The sequence below is a fragment of the Podarcis gaigeae genome (genome assembly GCF_964106915.1).
Source record: "Podarcis gaigeae genome assembly, chromosome: 13".
Taxonomy (NCBI): domain Eukaryota; kingdom Metazoa; phylum Chordata; class Lepidosauria; order Squamata; family Lacertidae; genus Podarcis; species Podarcis gaigeae.
This window is the reverse complement of record NC_139689.1, coordinates 15,202,678-15,219,515: the sequence shown is the minus strand read 5'-3', so window position 1 is coordinate 15,219,515 and position 16,838 is coordinate 15,202,678. Positions and strand designations below refer to the sequence as shown.

General features: G+C 42.5%; 1 protein-coding gene and 1 pseudogene across 2 annotated transcripts in view; both read left to right on the top strand.

Annotated features, from left to right (window-relative positions):
• LOC310829296 (C-type lectin BpLec-like) overlaps window positions 1–16,838 on the top strand; it is a 125,875-nt gene that overhangs the window by 22,653 nt on the left and 86,384 nt on the right. The gene's annotated exons all lie outside the window — the stretch shown is intronic.
• On the top strand, window positions 1,019–1,658 carry LOC310830897 (angiogenin-2 pseudogene; annotated as a pseudogene). The gene has a single exon. The product of its transcript is annotated as an angiogenin-2 pseudogene (transcript).

Here is a 16,838-nt window from a genome sequence, read left to right as displayed (position 1 = left end):
ACCTCGCTCGCTGTCCCGCGTCGCTTTTCCTCATGTCGTTTTCCCTTTCCCTTGAGGGGACGGGGAGGTGAAGGGAGCCCGCCTTCCTCCTCGCACGTGGCGAGTCGTCGGTGGAGGTAGAGAAACCACGCACATTTGATATTCATCATCATAATAATAATGGTTTGAAATTTAAGACTCCCCCCCCCCAAGGAAAAGGCACTTTCTTGCCCTGCCTGTGGAGCAGGAGGTCGTGGCGGGAGAGGCCTTCAGCAGTGGGGCCCTTATTCGCGCTGCCAGCCTGACCTTCACCCTCTTACATATAGAGTGGAAAGGAGACGCGGAGGCGCAAAGCCTTGCGGGGCAGAGGTAAGCCCCGCTGAGTTCATCAGGGGTGCCAACGTGAATACAGTATGATATTGGGGGGGGAGGCAGGTAAGCCCCGCCCTGCATAGTTTACCACATTGGCAATGCCCATCAACTGGGGGACTGGCCCCCTCAAATGTTTTATTGAGGCGCCTGAAGCAGTGGCGTAGCGTGGGGGTGCAGGGGGGCCGTGCGCAACATCTGGGGGGGCGCTCGCACTCGAGTGCTAAAATCCACGGGTTAGGGGGCGCAAATTACTTGCCTTGCCCCAGGTGCTGACAACCCACGCTACGCCACTGGCTCAGATTCATACCAGTGAGTCCCTTGCGCACATCTCACTTCAGCCAGAAACTTAACTGAGCTTGTACAAATATCCTATCTTCTTTGCCTCCTTCTCCCTGACCCTCAACAATGGTCCAAGCTTCTTCTTTTATATTGGTTTTTTTATTGGGTTTACAAACAAGAATGATGCATGGTGACTGGTTTGTATCAATATTCACATGGTTATGTGATCATGACTAGATAACATCCACCACAACATTTGCAGATAAGAATTTGCAAGGATATACAGTACAGCATTCATCTGAACTCCAAGCTGTTTCACAAAGCACCCTCTGGTGGCAAACAGAAAGAAAGCATTTACACACCCACTTTACTTTCCCCCCAGGTATCTCTTTCAGGCAGTGGTCGCCCATGATGATGCCTTTCAAGGGATCTGGCCTTGTGCTCCTCACCTTTCTGGTGTCTGCTCTGGCACTGGGAGCCTATTGTGAAACCCCCTATGAGAAGTTCCTAAGGCAGCACTACGATAATCCCAAGAGCAACGTTGGAAAGCAGTATTGTGACGTCATGATGAAAAGACGTGGGCTGGACAAACCATGCAAGGAAGTGAACACCTTCATCCACGGCACCAAGAATAACATCAAATCTGTGTGCACTGAATCTGGAGGGGAGGATTATGGGAATGGGCTGAGGATTGCTCTCCGCCCCATCACTGTCACCAGCTGCAAGCACAAAGGCGGCTCAACTCGCCCACCTTGCGAGTACTCCGATAACAGATCGTCCAGATACATTGTCATTGCCTGTAATCAGAATAACGAGTCTGTGCACTTTGACGAAAGCATCATCGTCACAGCGTAAGATTTCCAACGCCCAGATCCCAAATATTCAGCTTTTTAACAATTATGCCATCCCTTGCAACTCCACTGAAAACCCCCCTTTGCTGCCATTCTGTCCAGCTCTGCTTTACTGCAATTAAAACAAACAAACAAACAAAGCACCCTTAAACCATAGTGGCAAAGAAACCTGCTTTGATTCTGTTAAACCAGCAATGTCTGTCTGTTGTTTCTATTTGTCCAGAGTCACAGGCGCATTGTCTCTCCAGGCAAGCAATCTTCCTGTATCAGCCTTCAAGGACAGCTGAAGGGCCAAGGTAAAGGCCCTCCAGTGCTTAGGGACTTCAAGTTTAGCTAGACATACCATAGGGGAGGCAGAGTACCTGGACGATTCATTGGCGATATAAGTTGAGTTCCTGGCTAGATCCAATTGGCACTCAGTGTCTGCAACACGTTTTATGAGCAGGAAGGCTACAACCATTTCCTGCCAGGAATTATACTACATGGTGGCATATGGTTATTCCAAGTGAATCATTGTTGGGGGGGGGGGGACTTAGTGTCTGCTGGGAGATGGATAGGAGGTTTTTTGATGCTCATGACTGCAGCAAAACCAGGTTTCAGCAAGAAAGGTATAGCAGTCAAATATTAGGGTGTGGAGCTGTCACCACTGCCTTTCTCCTTTTTTCCATTTCCCCATCCCCCAAATGTCTAGATTTTCTCCTTCCATTTAATCCCCACCCATATGGTATTCACAATATAGAGCGCATATGGTTTAGCATTAATGTCTAGCAGCTTGGAATGCTTCCCCCAACACTTTCGCAACTCTGGTTCCCCACTCAGTTCTGTCCCAGTGTGCAGAGTTCATGTTTAGAGACACAGCCAGATGTCATCATGTGGTCAGGCACAACAACCCCAGGGCTGCTTTAGAGCACATTCCACAGGATGCCTAATAAATAGTCATCTTGCCGTTTGTGGCTCTGTGGGTGCTTTGAGGCCGAGAGTAAATATAACGGAGAATGTAAACTCCCTTGTTTGGGAGACAAATGTTCCCCTTGAATGTGCATGGGGATATTCAGACCCACATAGAAATCTAGCTTCCAAGTCAGCTTGGAATTTTGTTGGAAACCGAGAGAGAGAGAAAACTTCAGGTGGTATTGTTATCAATAGAACATCAACCCAAAGGACAGATGTGTCTCTGCGGGAGGTATCCCCCTGACCATTTTTGAGACCCCCTTTTGGCAATGGCCCCCTGACGGTGATTGGCTAATTGTTGTGGCTAGGCGGGAACCTCAAAGTATCCAGCTTAGGGGGGAGGGGGGTCAGCAAAGCCAAGCTACCTAGCCAGGAGTCTCATAGTCCCGGGGGAGGCTGTGTGCGACCACACAAAAGCCGCCCCCCAGTTAATGTGGGGAACGGTCATTGTGCACTCCTGGACCCCCTCCTAAGAAACCATTCCATTTCATTTATTGAATTTATATACCACCATATACCCAGAGGTTTCAGGGCGGTTCACAAAAAAGATCACAATATACAAAATAAAAATAAAAACAATACTGCAATAACACCCCCACCAACCCCCCAAAGAGCCACATTTTTTTTATAATAATATTTTATTAGATTTTACAAAAGATTAACAACCAACAAAAATCAACCAAAAATCACTAAAACAACAAACAACAAACATCAAAAATACAAACAAAACAGAAAAAACAGAAAAAAGGAAAACATAAAGAAAGAAAACTTAGCATAAAAAAAGAAAAACTCTCTTTGAATTTAATAACCTTCAAAACCTTATTTTTCTTACTTCCACCCGCCTTCCTTTCTTGTATTCCACTTTAAAAATTAGTTCAGCAAGATCATTATTATTCATTTTCAACCTTTATCCCTCCCATTTATACTCTTATTTATCTTAATCACTAGAACCCCTTCATTTCATTTTCAATGCCTTCAACATTCATAAATTTTACAATGTTTTTGTAGATAAGCTTTAAACTTCTTCCAGTCCTCTTCCACCTGCTCAAAAAGCCACATTTTAGAGGGTAAGAACTTTGCTTGTTCTGAGACCTGAGGACCTTAGCAAAACAAACACTTCACCCTGTAATCAGCATCACTACTTTTAAATGTCCCATGGCAAATCAGATGCCAGGCACAATATAAGCCGCAGAAGCAGCCCTTTCCAATTATGAGGACCCTGTGTTGTAGTCTATATAGGCACCTGTCCTATCACATTACATAAATCCAGTAAGGGAGGTAGATTTGAGGCAGGTACATGCCTCCATGCAGCCAAGTTTCCTTCTAACTTCAGCCAAGACTGAAATGCTGTTAGTGACTATAGGTAAACCTGATGGCTTCCAGTTCAGCCCAAGAATGCTCAGCATGCCACCTGCTTTTCCTGCTGTTGCTGCTGCATTGTTCTTCTAGCAAGCATTTGAGCTCTTGCAGATTGAGAAAAACAATTCAAACCAATTCATATGGTCCTCCAGCAGACATGATCATCGGTGAATTTATATCCATTACGATAGCAAACTTCAGAATGCAGAAATTTATGGAGCACCCACAATCCTCTGCATTATATGCTCAGTAAGTAGTTACTTATTTACAGGGAATTTTCTGTTGGGTCCACAGATTACTCATGACTTGATGAAATAAACGACTGCATCGGGTTCTGTCTTCGGTTCTCCTGTCAGCCTTCACAGGGAACATTCAGATTTTTGTCCCACCACTTGAGTTAGCAGAAATAAACTCTTCATCATCAGTCTAAGGCACCATATGTGACCTAAACAAATCCTTCTATACCACAGTGTTAAAAATGTTTTTCAGAGTTGTCTTTCAAGTAAGATATTCATTCATGTGAAAAGAATTAAGAAGTACATATTCATAGTCCTACAATACAAATTTGGACTTGCTTGAAATGCTATTCTACTCCCCCCCCCCCCGCGCAGTTAATTGTGGTGTTTCTGTATTGTTACACTGAAGTGGAACTACCTACAACTTGATATTATTTTACATGATACCGAAAAATTCACCTTTTCATTTTGAGTGTGATAAACTGCAGTTTCCTCCTTTTCCCTCAAAGATCAAAGCCCAGCAATAGGGACACATTAACTTGAAAACAAGTTCCTTCGTTGTGTTCAGTGGGAACAGGGCCAGAATCCTGTTGAAATCCATGGGGATTCCAAAGTGCTTAAGTGTGGCTACTAGATTGCCCATATGAGCCCCATCCACAACCCAGCTGAAGTTTACAAGCTACTTCAGACCCATAGATGTTGCAACCCATCCCTGTGCCAAAGTTTTCTTGCAAGTAAGCCTTGTTCAGTTCCATGGGCTTTGCTCCACACCCCAAACATGCATCAGCTTTTAGCCTAACAGTGCAAATCTAGGCATACCTACTCGAAGTAATCACCACTGAGCTTAGTGGTGCTTACTCCCAGGTAAGTGGCTGCAGCCATACTGCAGCTTAAATCGGCTTTGTGTGAAAGGCAGTTCCACAGAGCCCAATGGGATGCTTCCTCTCAAATAATTGGGATCAAGGAGAGCTTTCCTTAACACATCTTTACATGGGAATAAGCAATTTCCAGTGGAAGGTTGTGTGATCACACCCTATAATCCCTTGCAGGATTATATGGGAAGCGAATCCCATTGAATAAAAAAAGAAGAGGAAGGTTTTGCTTCCCAAGTTGTTTTTAGGTTTTTTTTAAAAAAGGAAAGCATATCTATAAGGCTTAGATTCAAGGGCTGCTAAAAAGACATGTGTTAAAGCACACTGGTATACTAAAGAGTTGTTTCCCAGGTTGAATTGAGAACACATTCCCATGAATACTTCATGGTGGACAAAGCAGCAGAACAAGAGGTAGGCATCGACATTGCATATAAGAAAGAGGCAAAGGGAGTGTTGGGAACATGCAATGATTTAAAGGTAAAGGTAAAGGTACCCTAGACTCTAGGGTTGTGCGCCCATCTCACTCAAGAGGCCGGGGGCCAGCGCTGTCCGGAGACACTTCCGGGTCACGTGGCCAGCGTGACGAAGCTGCATCTGGAGAGCCAGAGCTGCACACGGAAACGCCGTTTACCTTCCCGCTGGTAAGCTGTCCCTATTTATCTACTTGCACCCGGAGGTGCTTTCGAACTGCTAGGTTGGCAGGCGCTGGGACCGAACAACTAGAGTGCACCCCACCACGGGGATTTGATGCAATGATTTACTCAGTATTAAATCCCACTGTGTTGGTGATTTTGAACCTAGTTAAGTGGGGAAAGAATTAGAGCCTGACTGAACTTGGCAGGTTAACTGCTTTTTGTTTCTGGGTTTCCAATATCCAACCCCACCAATTCATTCAGTATGTTTCCAAGCACAATTCAAAGTGTTGGTGCTGACCTTTAAAGCCCTAAAGGGCCTCGGTCCTGTATACCTGAAGGAGTGTCTCCACCCCCATTGTTCAGCCCAGACACTGAGATCCAGCTCCAAGGGCCTTCTGGTGGTTCCCTCATTGCGAGAAGTAGGGTTACAGGGAACCAGACAGAGGGCCTTCTCGGTGGTGGCGCCCACCCTATGGAACACCCTCCCTTCAGATGTGAAGGAAATAAGTAGCTATCCTATCTTTAAAAGACATTTGAAGGCAGCCTTGTTCAGGGAAGATTTTAATATTTAACGCTGTATTGCTTTTAATACTTGATTGGGAGCTGCCCAGAGCCAGATGGGCAGGGTATAAATAAATTATTATTATTATTATTATTATTATTATTATTATTATTATTATCCAGAGCACAACAATGGATCTCCTTGAATCTACCATTTACATTCTGAACATCTAATCATAATATCTTAGGAGACTGCTGTAGTATCATTAGTTTGAATAAAATGTTCTTGTCCTGTAGGCTGAAACATCCAAGTGAAAGACATGCATGAATCAAAATGAAAACTTCAACACAGTTTCTTTTCTGTCATGTTTGCAGTCATTCTTTGTCTCATTGCAGTGTGATCCTGAAAAACTACCAGCATGTTCTTGCCTTCGTCTTTGCCATGCAAGAGATCAACAAGAATGACAAATTCTTATCCAACATCACACTGGGATCAACATTTTATGAGAATGCTTTTAATCCTTCGCAAACTTGTTGGAACACTCTTGCTCTTCTTTTCATGGGACAACGAAACCCCCCCAATTACCACTGTAATGGGGAAGATAAATTAATTGCCGTCGTTGGAGGGCTCACCTCCCAAAACTCCATTGAGATGGCCAATATATTAAACACCTACAAGATTCCACAGGTATGTGTGTAGATACATAGATACAACCACAAGGGCAGACATACACAGAAAACCCCAAAAGAGCATCCAGGTTAGCTTTTAATCCCATTACATTATGTTTTCTACACTTGTGTCCTACATTAGACTTGATATGAGTACTGTCACTGTGTTAAAGCCTCCTAGCAATGTGTTGCCTACACTGCCATCTCAATTACAATTGGGATTTCAGTGGGGGGGGGGGAATAAACCCATAATACTAATCATTCAATCTCTGATTCTTCCAAACCTGTTCATGCCGCAAAGCTTATAATCACGGGAGCATGCAGCCTCCTGCTTAGAAACTTCTCCTAACCTGAGATGTAATAATGTCAGTGGTGTATACTTAGAAAAGTAAGAGCAGGTGGTTAACCACAACATTAGAGAAGTATTCTTTCTTTGAAGAAATAGATGGTCTTTGGATTCTTAAAAATATAATGCCTTTCCCTTTAGCTCAGCTATGGCTCCTTGGATCTAGGGCTGAGTGACCAAAGGCGCTTCCCTTCCTTCTTCCAAATGGTCCCCAATGAAGAAGCTCAGTATGATGGCATTGTCTGGCTACTCAGGAAGTTTGGGTGGAACTGGATTGGCCTCCTTGTTTCAGATGATGACAGTGGAGAAACCTTCCTTCGTACTCTCAGACCAAGGCTTTCCCAGAAAAATCTCTGCATTTCTTGGACACTGGTGATCCCACTAGTGACAAAATTTTTACCTAATGAGCTAGTTCAACAAAAAATGAGACCAATCATGTTTGTTCTCACAAAGAGGGAAATGAATGTGATTCTTGTCTATGGAGACAGTCAGTCTCTAGAGGGTTTGAGACTGGTTTTAATCTCCCTTGAGGTTTTCTCTATGTACCCAGTGGAGAGGGTGTGGATTACAACAGCTCAATGGGATTTCACTGCAGTGCTGGTTGGAGACAATTTTCCTTCAAAATCCTTCAATGGCACCTTGTCATTTACACTCCATTCAAATCCAGTTCCAGGGTTTCAGGACTTTCTACAGACCATAAATCCATGGCAGCCAAATCTTTATTTCATCCAGCAGTTCTGGGCCAGTGCATTCCTCTGTTCATTCCCAGATCACAATCTAATTCACACAACTCAGGAACCCTGCACTGGGAGGGAGAAGCTGGAGAAACTCACTGGGCCCGTGTTTGAAATGGAAATATCCAGCCAGAGCTACACCATCTACAATGCCGTCCATGCAGTAGCGCATGCTCTCCATAGCATGTATTCCTCAAGAGCCAAACGGAAAGTACTGGGTGAGAAAGGGAGACAGCATAAAGTTAAGCCCTGGCAGGTATTGTCAACTACTCTCATCTGTGTTAGAAGCACAGGAGTTATTATTACTGGTTCATATGTTTCACAGCTGAGCCTTGGCGTAGAGGAGAGACCTTGGGGATTTTCACTGGTGAGCTCTATCATTGGAAGGGACTTGATCTCAGTTAAAGGCCACATGCTTTGGAAGCTACACATTCAAAGCTCTTTAAATTAATCCATGCAGGATTCTCCTACTTGGGGCTGCACAAGGATGAGGGGTGTCCTCTGTTATAAGAACTCGGTTGAAACCTTGAATGTATGCCAAATAGAACTGTGGCCATTCAGAGTAGACAGTTCTGGGCTACAGAGAACAATGGTTTGACTCAGCACAAGGCAGTTTCAGGTGTTAATGGAGGAGGTTTCTGAATTACCCAGAATCCATGGCAAGTCGAAAAGCATACCAAGTCATGTCTCTTAATATTGGAACTGGAAAGGCTTACAGCTCAATGGCAGAACATCTGTTTTCATTCAGAAGGTCCCATGTTCAACTCCCAACATCTCAAGATCATGATGGGAAAGACTCTGAAACCCTAGAGAGCCAATAGCAACCAGTGTAGAAATGACTGGGCTATATAGAGCAATGATTTGACTCCCTGCAGGGCAGCTTTCAGCATCCTAGAACATACTGATGAATGGTAGTAAAAAGCCAAAGGTCCAACTGGGAAATCGAAAAGAGAGAGTGTATTAGCCTCCAAGGTTTTTGTTTTTCCCCCCTCTTGCAATCTAGCTTCACTCCTTCCTGAAGAACATCCACTTCAACAACAGTGCTGGGGAAGAAATCTCTTTGGATGAGAAGGGGCAGCAGGCAGGTGGCTATGATCTCCTCAACTTGGTCACATTTCCCAATAAGTCCTTCCAGAGAGTCCGAGTGGGGAGAATGGACCCTCAGGCCCCCCCAGGAAAAGAATTCGCAGTGGATGGAAGTGCCATTGCATGGAATGCCAAGTTCAAGCAGGTGGGTGTGACCATTTTTTTGTTTTAATTATCATCCATCATCATCTTTAATGAGAAGATCAGGGGATCCAGGAAAACACAGAGGGCTACAAAGGAGTAGTGTAGCTCTAGTACTCCGTGATCAAATACTATCTTTTTTTAAAAAAAAGATATTTATTAAGATTTTCAAAATATTACAAAATGAAAAAAGAAAAAAGAAAAATACAAAATAAAAATAGTTAAAAACAATTCCATCTTTCCATTACTTATCTTTCATTTTCTTGTTTCCCGGACCTCCTCACACCTCCCTTTTTTGTATTCCAATTCAATTTGTTAGTTCAGCAAATCCTTTCCCTCTTTGTTTATCCTAGTCTTTAATCTTAAAGTATTATAACATTAAATTTTTACCTGTTAATAATCCATTTTTTCATATTCCTTTATAGCATTACAGCTAAAAACCACTTAACTTCTTATCCAACATCATTCTAACATTCATTAATTTTACAGTATTTCTGTAAGTAGACTTTAAATTTCTTCCAGTCTTCTCCCACCGACTCTTCTCCCTGGTCTCAGATTCTGCCGGTCATTTCTGCCAATTCCATGTAGTCCATCACCTTCATCTGCCATTCTTCCAGAGTGGGTAGATCTTGTGTCTTCCAATACTTTGCGATGAGTATTCTTGCTGCTGTTGTGGCATACATAAAGAAAGTTCTATCCTTCTTTGGCACCAATTGGCCAACGATGCCCAGGAGAAAGGCCTCTGGTTTCTTCAAGAAGGTATATTTAAATACCTTTTTCATTTCATTATATATCATCTCCCAGAAAGCCTTAATCCTTGGGTACGTCCACCAAAGGTGAAAGAATGTACCTTCAGTCTCTTTGCATTTCCAACATTTATTATCGGGCAAATGATATATTTTTGCAAGCTTGACTGGTGTCATGTACCACCTGTATATCATTTTCATAATATCCTCTCTTAAAGCATTACATGCTGTAAACTTAATACCTGTGGTCCATAACTGTTCCCAGTCAGCCATCATAATATTATGTCCAACATCCTGTGCCCATTTAATCATAGCTGATTTCACTGTTTCATCCTGAGTATTCCATTTCAACAGCAAGTTATACATCCTTGACAAAGTCTTTTTCCACCTGGAAGCCAATTTTTTTGTCCAAATTGTATGCCTCCATTATTTGATAATAATGAAGCCAATCTCACACTTTGTTTTTTAGTTTTTCATAACTCTGCAATTTCAGTTTGTCTCCCACTTGTTCCAAAATTTCCCAATATTTCGGCCATTTGGCCTCCATATTGAGCTTTTTCTGAGCCTTCGTTTCCATCGGTGACAACCAACTTGGGGTTTTATTTTCAAGCAAGTCCTTATATCTTATCCAGACATTAAACAATGCTTTCTGACAATATGGTTTTTAAATGCTTTATGTGCTTTGACCTTATCATACCATAAATATGCATGCCATCCAAATACATTATTGAAACCTTCTAAGTCCAAGATGTCTGTGTTTTCAAGAAGTAGCCATTCTTTCAACCAGGAGAAAGCTGCTGATTCATAATAAAGTTTAAGGTCTGGCAGGGCAAATCCACCTCTTTCCTTTGCATCCGTTAATATTTTAAAATTTATTCTGGGCTTCTTGCCCTGCCAGACAAATCTAGAAATATCTCTCTGCCACTTCTTGAAACAATCCATTTTATCCAGAATTTGCAATGTTTGAAACAGAAATAACATTCTTGGCAATACATTCATCTTTATCGCAGCAATACGGCCTAACAGTGAAAGCTTCAAATTTGACCAAATTTCTAAATCTTTTTTCACTTCCATCCAGCATTTTTCATAATTGTCTTTAAATAAGTTCCCATTTTTAGCTGTCATGTTAATCCCCAGATATTTCACTTTCTTAACCACTGTTAATCCTGTCTCATTCTGAAACCTCTCTCTTTCAATCGCTGTTAAATTTTTCTCTAAAACCTTTGTTTTTAACTTATTCAGTTTAAATCCTGCAACCTGACCAAATTCTTGAATCAGTTCCAAAACTCTTTTAGTACTAGATTCTGGCTCCTGTAATGTCAATACTAAGTCATCTGCAAATGCTCTCAGTTTGTACTGTTTAGCTCCGACTTGTATACCTTTAACTAACTGGTCCCTTCTGATCATATTCAACAGAACCTCCAGGACCGATATAAAAAGCAATGGGGAAATTGGGCAGCCTTGTCGTGTCCCTTTTTCTATCTTAAATTCCTCCGTCACCTCATTGTTAACAAGATCAAATACTATCTTTGTTACTTTGTTCAAATTTGTTGACCCAGAGCTAGTTTGAAGCTAATTGGGAGTTTAGGGTTAAGAACAAGGTCTTTCTGAGTGAGGAATTGGCAAGTGTTTAAAGCTCTTGAAAGGGACTGTTGTGCTCTAAAATGCATTGTTGGCAACAATCATGGTTTCAGACTCTGTCCCACTATGTGGAGCCAAGTAGAAAGAAAATCATCTACCACCTGAAGTGTGTGGTCACTAATGTTGATGGATGGAGTACCGGTGATATCCTGTCCCAGGAGGTTGGTCTCCATCAGGCTGTTGGTGAGGCCAAACTCCATGCAGGCTTGGCCATAATGCGTGGGATGAAAGCATCCAAAAGGCTAACGAAAGGGCTAATGCTCAGAAGGCTATAGAATGCTGTGCTGTCATATGACTGAAGAAATTAATGGATGGATGGATGGATGGATGGATGGATGGATGGATGGAATGAATGAGTTTATAAACTGCTATATAACTGGAGGTCTCAGGGCAGTTCACAGAGTAAAATCAACATATAAAACCATAAAATACATAATGAATACATACATAAAACATAATGAAAATAAAAAACACAATGGCCCCCCACAAAAAGCACACATAAGAGGGAATAGTTATGTAAATTTCTACAGCTTTGGCAGTTATGAGCAATCTAAACAGAGCAGCAGGAATGTTCTGTTGTGCTGCTGTCAGTCTGTAACAGTATTTATCTTAGATAAAAATCTATCTAAGATGTATTAACAATGTAAATAACACCTACATGCATTGTATAGTTTAATCTGAAAGTTGGTAAGAAAGAGAAGCAGCCGGCTCCTTATTTCAGCTCTCCTCTCCCTCTAGGAGGGAATCAGCATTGGGTTATGGGTTATGGAGAAGGTTGGCACTAGCTTCTCTTTACCATTCAGACATGTGCTGTGCTGGCCAAATGGTTAAGTGACAGCACAAAGCATCTTTATCGGGGGGCCTGATGCTTGCCCAGGGAGCAAACGCTTGACAGCCATCCTCTAATTTCAGTCCTGTGACTTTTCTGCTGCAAAGCGGACGTAGATGTCAATAAGAGTTATGTAAAGAAGCAAGCTTATTCCATTCAAAATCCCTTGCTTGTCATTACCATTAGATGCTGCCCATTTCCACCTGTGTTGAGAGCTGCCACCCTGGAAAGAGTATGTTTCCCCAGCAGGGAAAGCAAATCTGTTGCTATGACTGTGTTCAGTGCCCTAAAGGGAGGATTTCAGTCCAGAAGGGTAAGTGAAGGAACCCAAGTCAACTGGAATTCCAATCTTCCTCTCCAACACAGACATTCATGTTTCAGTCTTATTGTGTCTGCTTATTTTCTGTCATAGATCCCAAGCACATGTGTTTATATGTTACTGATACATATTGTCCTTTCCTCTCTCCTCCCCTTTGGATAGCCATTCAAGAGTATATTGTGTGAAATAACGTCCACATGGGAGTAACCACCATTGAAATCAAGATGACATACATCTGGGAAGAAATCATTAGGGTTGCACTCCATAGATTCCCTTTTTGTCAGCATTGAACCAGCAGCCAACATATTTTCAACTTCTGTGATTAACAACTAGTGAACAATTTTCTCTATTGTATCCACACAGTTTCAGTCCTTAGGAAAAGTTATTTCTTGTCAAATATAGATCTTCCCAGTGAGCAAATGACAGGCGACCTGGCTGTTTCATCCACTCCCAAACTCAATTACAGAAAGTGTAGAAACACTTGGGCTGCAAGCCTTGAAATGCAAAGACATGGGGCTGGATGCAGAGATAGACATGTTTAAGGAGGAAACACTGAAATCAATCAGTGTACTGCAACCATGACAAATAAATATGAATGGATTGATTAGTACAGCTGAGATGCTCATGGAGGAACCATCACTTAGTTGTGAAAGTAGACTTTGGTTCTCAGTTCAGTAATATGTTTTGTGTACCGCATACAGTGGTGCCCCCGCAAGACGAATGCCTCGCAAGACGAAAAACTTGCTAGACGAAAGGGTTTTCCGTTTTTTGAGTCGTTCCGCAAGACGAACTTCCCTATGGGCTTGCTTCGCAAGACGAAACGTCTTGCAAGTTATTGCGAGTTTGTTTCCTTTTTCTTAAAGCCGCTAAGCCGTTAATAGCCGCTAAGCCGCTAAGCCGCTAATAGCCGCTAAGCCGCTAATAGCTGTGCTTCGCAAGACGAAAAAACCGCAAGACGAAGAGACTCACAGAACGGATTAATTTCGTCTTACGAGGCACCACTGTAATAGACGGTATCAATAATATTAATAATCATTGCTTCAAGAAATGCTAAAAGAATGCTTCTCACTTTCAGATGCAGATCAGTGTGAGAAATGCCCAGATGATCACTACCCAAATGCCTTTCAGGACCAATGTATTCCGAAAAAAATAAGCTACCTATCCTATGAGGAGCCCTTGGGGGCAATGCTGGCCTCCTTGGCTCTCCTGCTTTCCCTGGTCACACTTGTTGTGATGGGGACCTTCGGTCTGCACTGGAACACTCCCATTGTCAAAGCCAACAACTGGGGCATCACATGCACCTTGCTCTCTTCTCTGCTTCTCTGCTTTCTCTGCTCCTTCTTATTCATTGGCAGGCCTACAAAGGTGACCTGTGTCTTGAGGCAAACCGTCTTTGGCATTGTCTTCTCCATTGCTGTGGCTTGTGTGTTAGCCAAAACCCTCACTGTGGTTCTGGCATTCATGGTGACCAAGCCTGGGAACAGCCTGAGGAAATGGCTTGGGAAGAGACTGGCAGGATCCCTTATCACCTTCTGTTCTCTCATTCAAGCTGGCATCTGTCTTGGGTGGCTGGCATCCTCTCCCCCATTCCCAGAGTTTGACCTGCACTCCCAGGATGGGCAGATCATAGTGCAGTGCAATGAAGGCTCCGACATCATGTTCCACCTTATTCTCGGCTACATGGGTCTTTTGGCCATTGTGAGCTTCTCTGTGGCTTTCTTTGCCAGGAAGTTGCCTGATACTTTCAATGAAGCCAAGTTGATTACCTTCAGCATGCTGGTCTTCTGCAGTGTTTGGCTGTCCTTTGTCCCCACTTATCTGAGCACCAAAGGGAAATACATGGTGGCTGTGGAGATCTTCTCCATCTTGGCCTCTACTGCTGGCTTACTGGGTTGCATCTTCCTCCCTAAAATCTTCATCATTATACTTAGACCTGAGATGAACAGTAAAGAGAGATTAGTAAGGAAGAAGGATGACCATAGTTGAGAAGGTGAAACAGATGCCATTCGTCAGGGACCTTAATTTGTGGCAAGGAGATGTTATTTCCTTTGTTTTTATATTCCATCTTCTATGCCATCCAAGGATCACATAATTCTCCCTCTCTTGCTATTGTTTTCTCAACAACTCTGAAGAAGCTTAGATTGAGAGATGGCATCTGACCCATGGCTGAATGGGGATTTGAACCCTAGTTTCCCAGTGCCTAGGACAACACGCTAATTGCTACACATTAGGTTGAGGCCATAATACTGTTACTTACAGGGGTCTGCTTCACCAGGGTGTTGTCCAAATGGAATGTTATCTACATCATTATAGTTAGCAAGAAGATGCTATTTCCTTTGCTTTTATCTTTTTCTCCTTATGCCAACAATTCCCAAACTTTGGTCTCCAGCTGTTTTTGGACTACAGTTCCCACCATCCTTGACAATTAGCCTCGCCAGCTATGGATGTTTGGAATTGTAGTCCAACAACAGCCGGAGACCCAAGTTTGGAAACCCCTATTCTATGCCATCCAAGTGTTCATGGTGGCATACATGGCTCTCCTCTCTCTGTATTGCCTTCCCAGCAACTCTGTGAGGTAGGTTAGACTGAGAGATTTTTATGTATGTTGTTTTGTTGACTTAATCTTTGTTTTTTTGGCCTACCTTTCTATACCCCCAGAACACAAACTAAGGAGAGCAGAATGTGAAATACTGTTACTTACAGGGGTCTGCTTCACCAGGGTATAGTCCAAATGGAATATTATGTGGAAGCAATTTGCAGCAGGATTGAAAATGGAGTAGCTGCTGAGTGATTGAAAAATAGGACATCAAAATCATTTGAGCTCTTGTTAATTCGTGCTAGCTTACCATTCTGCTTACCAAAATAAATTAGAAGTTGGTGGGACATGACCTTGATCCCAGGAAGACCATAATTATACAGTTCCTACATAATAAATGTATCTTTTAAACAAATTTCATTGCTCAAAGTTAGGATATATGTGAGAGAGAACTTTATATCCATCTGGCTCTTTTTCTTCTTTTGTTTCATTCTTTTCTTTTTATCCTTTTCTGTTTTGAATAGTTTCTTTTTATTGTATTGTGAAAAGTCTGAATTAAACTTTATACGCAAAAGACGTGTGGGGTGTGTGTGTGTGTGTGTGTGTGTGTGTGTGTTAAGAAAAAAAAACCCCAGTGGACCATACAAACATGCAAAGCGTCAAGCATAATTTAAATAACATGACAGTGGACATACATGTTTAAACTCAGACTTCTGGATGCTGTGAGAATATTTTCTCTGTTCCTGTAAAAGAGATATTCAGACCAGCATCCCTACTTACACCCACTCTAGATGCTCTTCAAAACAAACAAACAAAACTCCTATCTCTGCCCTGGTGGATGTCTTTTTTCCATAAGCACCCAAGTGCTGTGAGGGGTTGTGTGTGAGGAAATTGCTGTCACCAGAAAAATACAGCAGCCACAGAGGTTTAGTAGCAGATACCAGGGGCTATCCACACAATACTCTAGTAGTAGGTTCCACCTCTTTCCATAATATTCTAGTGATAGAACAGCCTCTTTCCATATGAACATGAGATCATCTTCTGAGGCTCTCCTTCGTGTGTCACCTCCTCGAGAGGACTGGCGGGTGGCAACATGAGAATGGGCCTTCTCTGCAGTGGCTCCCGGTCTGTGGAATGCTCTCCCCAGGGAAGTTCACCTGGCGCCTTCATTAACAACCTTTAAGTGCCAGGCAAAAACATTCACTTTTAACTAGGTCTTTGGTTGACCTGAGCAACATCCCATACCCTTGTGTATGTGGCTCTTTGGGGGGAGGTATTATTGAGTTATGGATACACACACACACACAGTGATCTTTATAGGTGAACCACCCTGAGACCTCTGGGTACTGGGTGGTATATAATTTCAATAAATAATAAATAATTGAGTCAACTGGATTCTAGTGGGGGATGATGGGAGATGAAACCCACCCTTATCCCTGTCTAGATTTTCTCCCAGCCATAACAACAACAACAACAACAACAGCAACATCAACAACCCAGCCACTCTGGGCGGCTTACAGCATATCTAAAAACAATCCTGGAAATCCTCGAATTGAACCAGGGAGGAGGAAAACCTAAAGTAAAAGAGCATGGACAGCAAAGAGATTGAGATCTCAGTTCTCCCTGAAAGAATGAAAGAAATCATCTTTCATTCTCATGGAAAAAATGGACTTCACCAAGTTCCATTTTTATATGTAGATTTAAAAAGGAAACTAGTTTGAATTTATAGAATTTATATTTTGAATTTATATTTTCA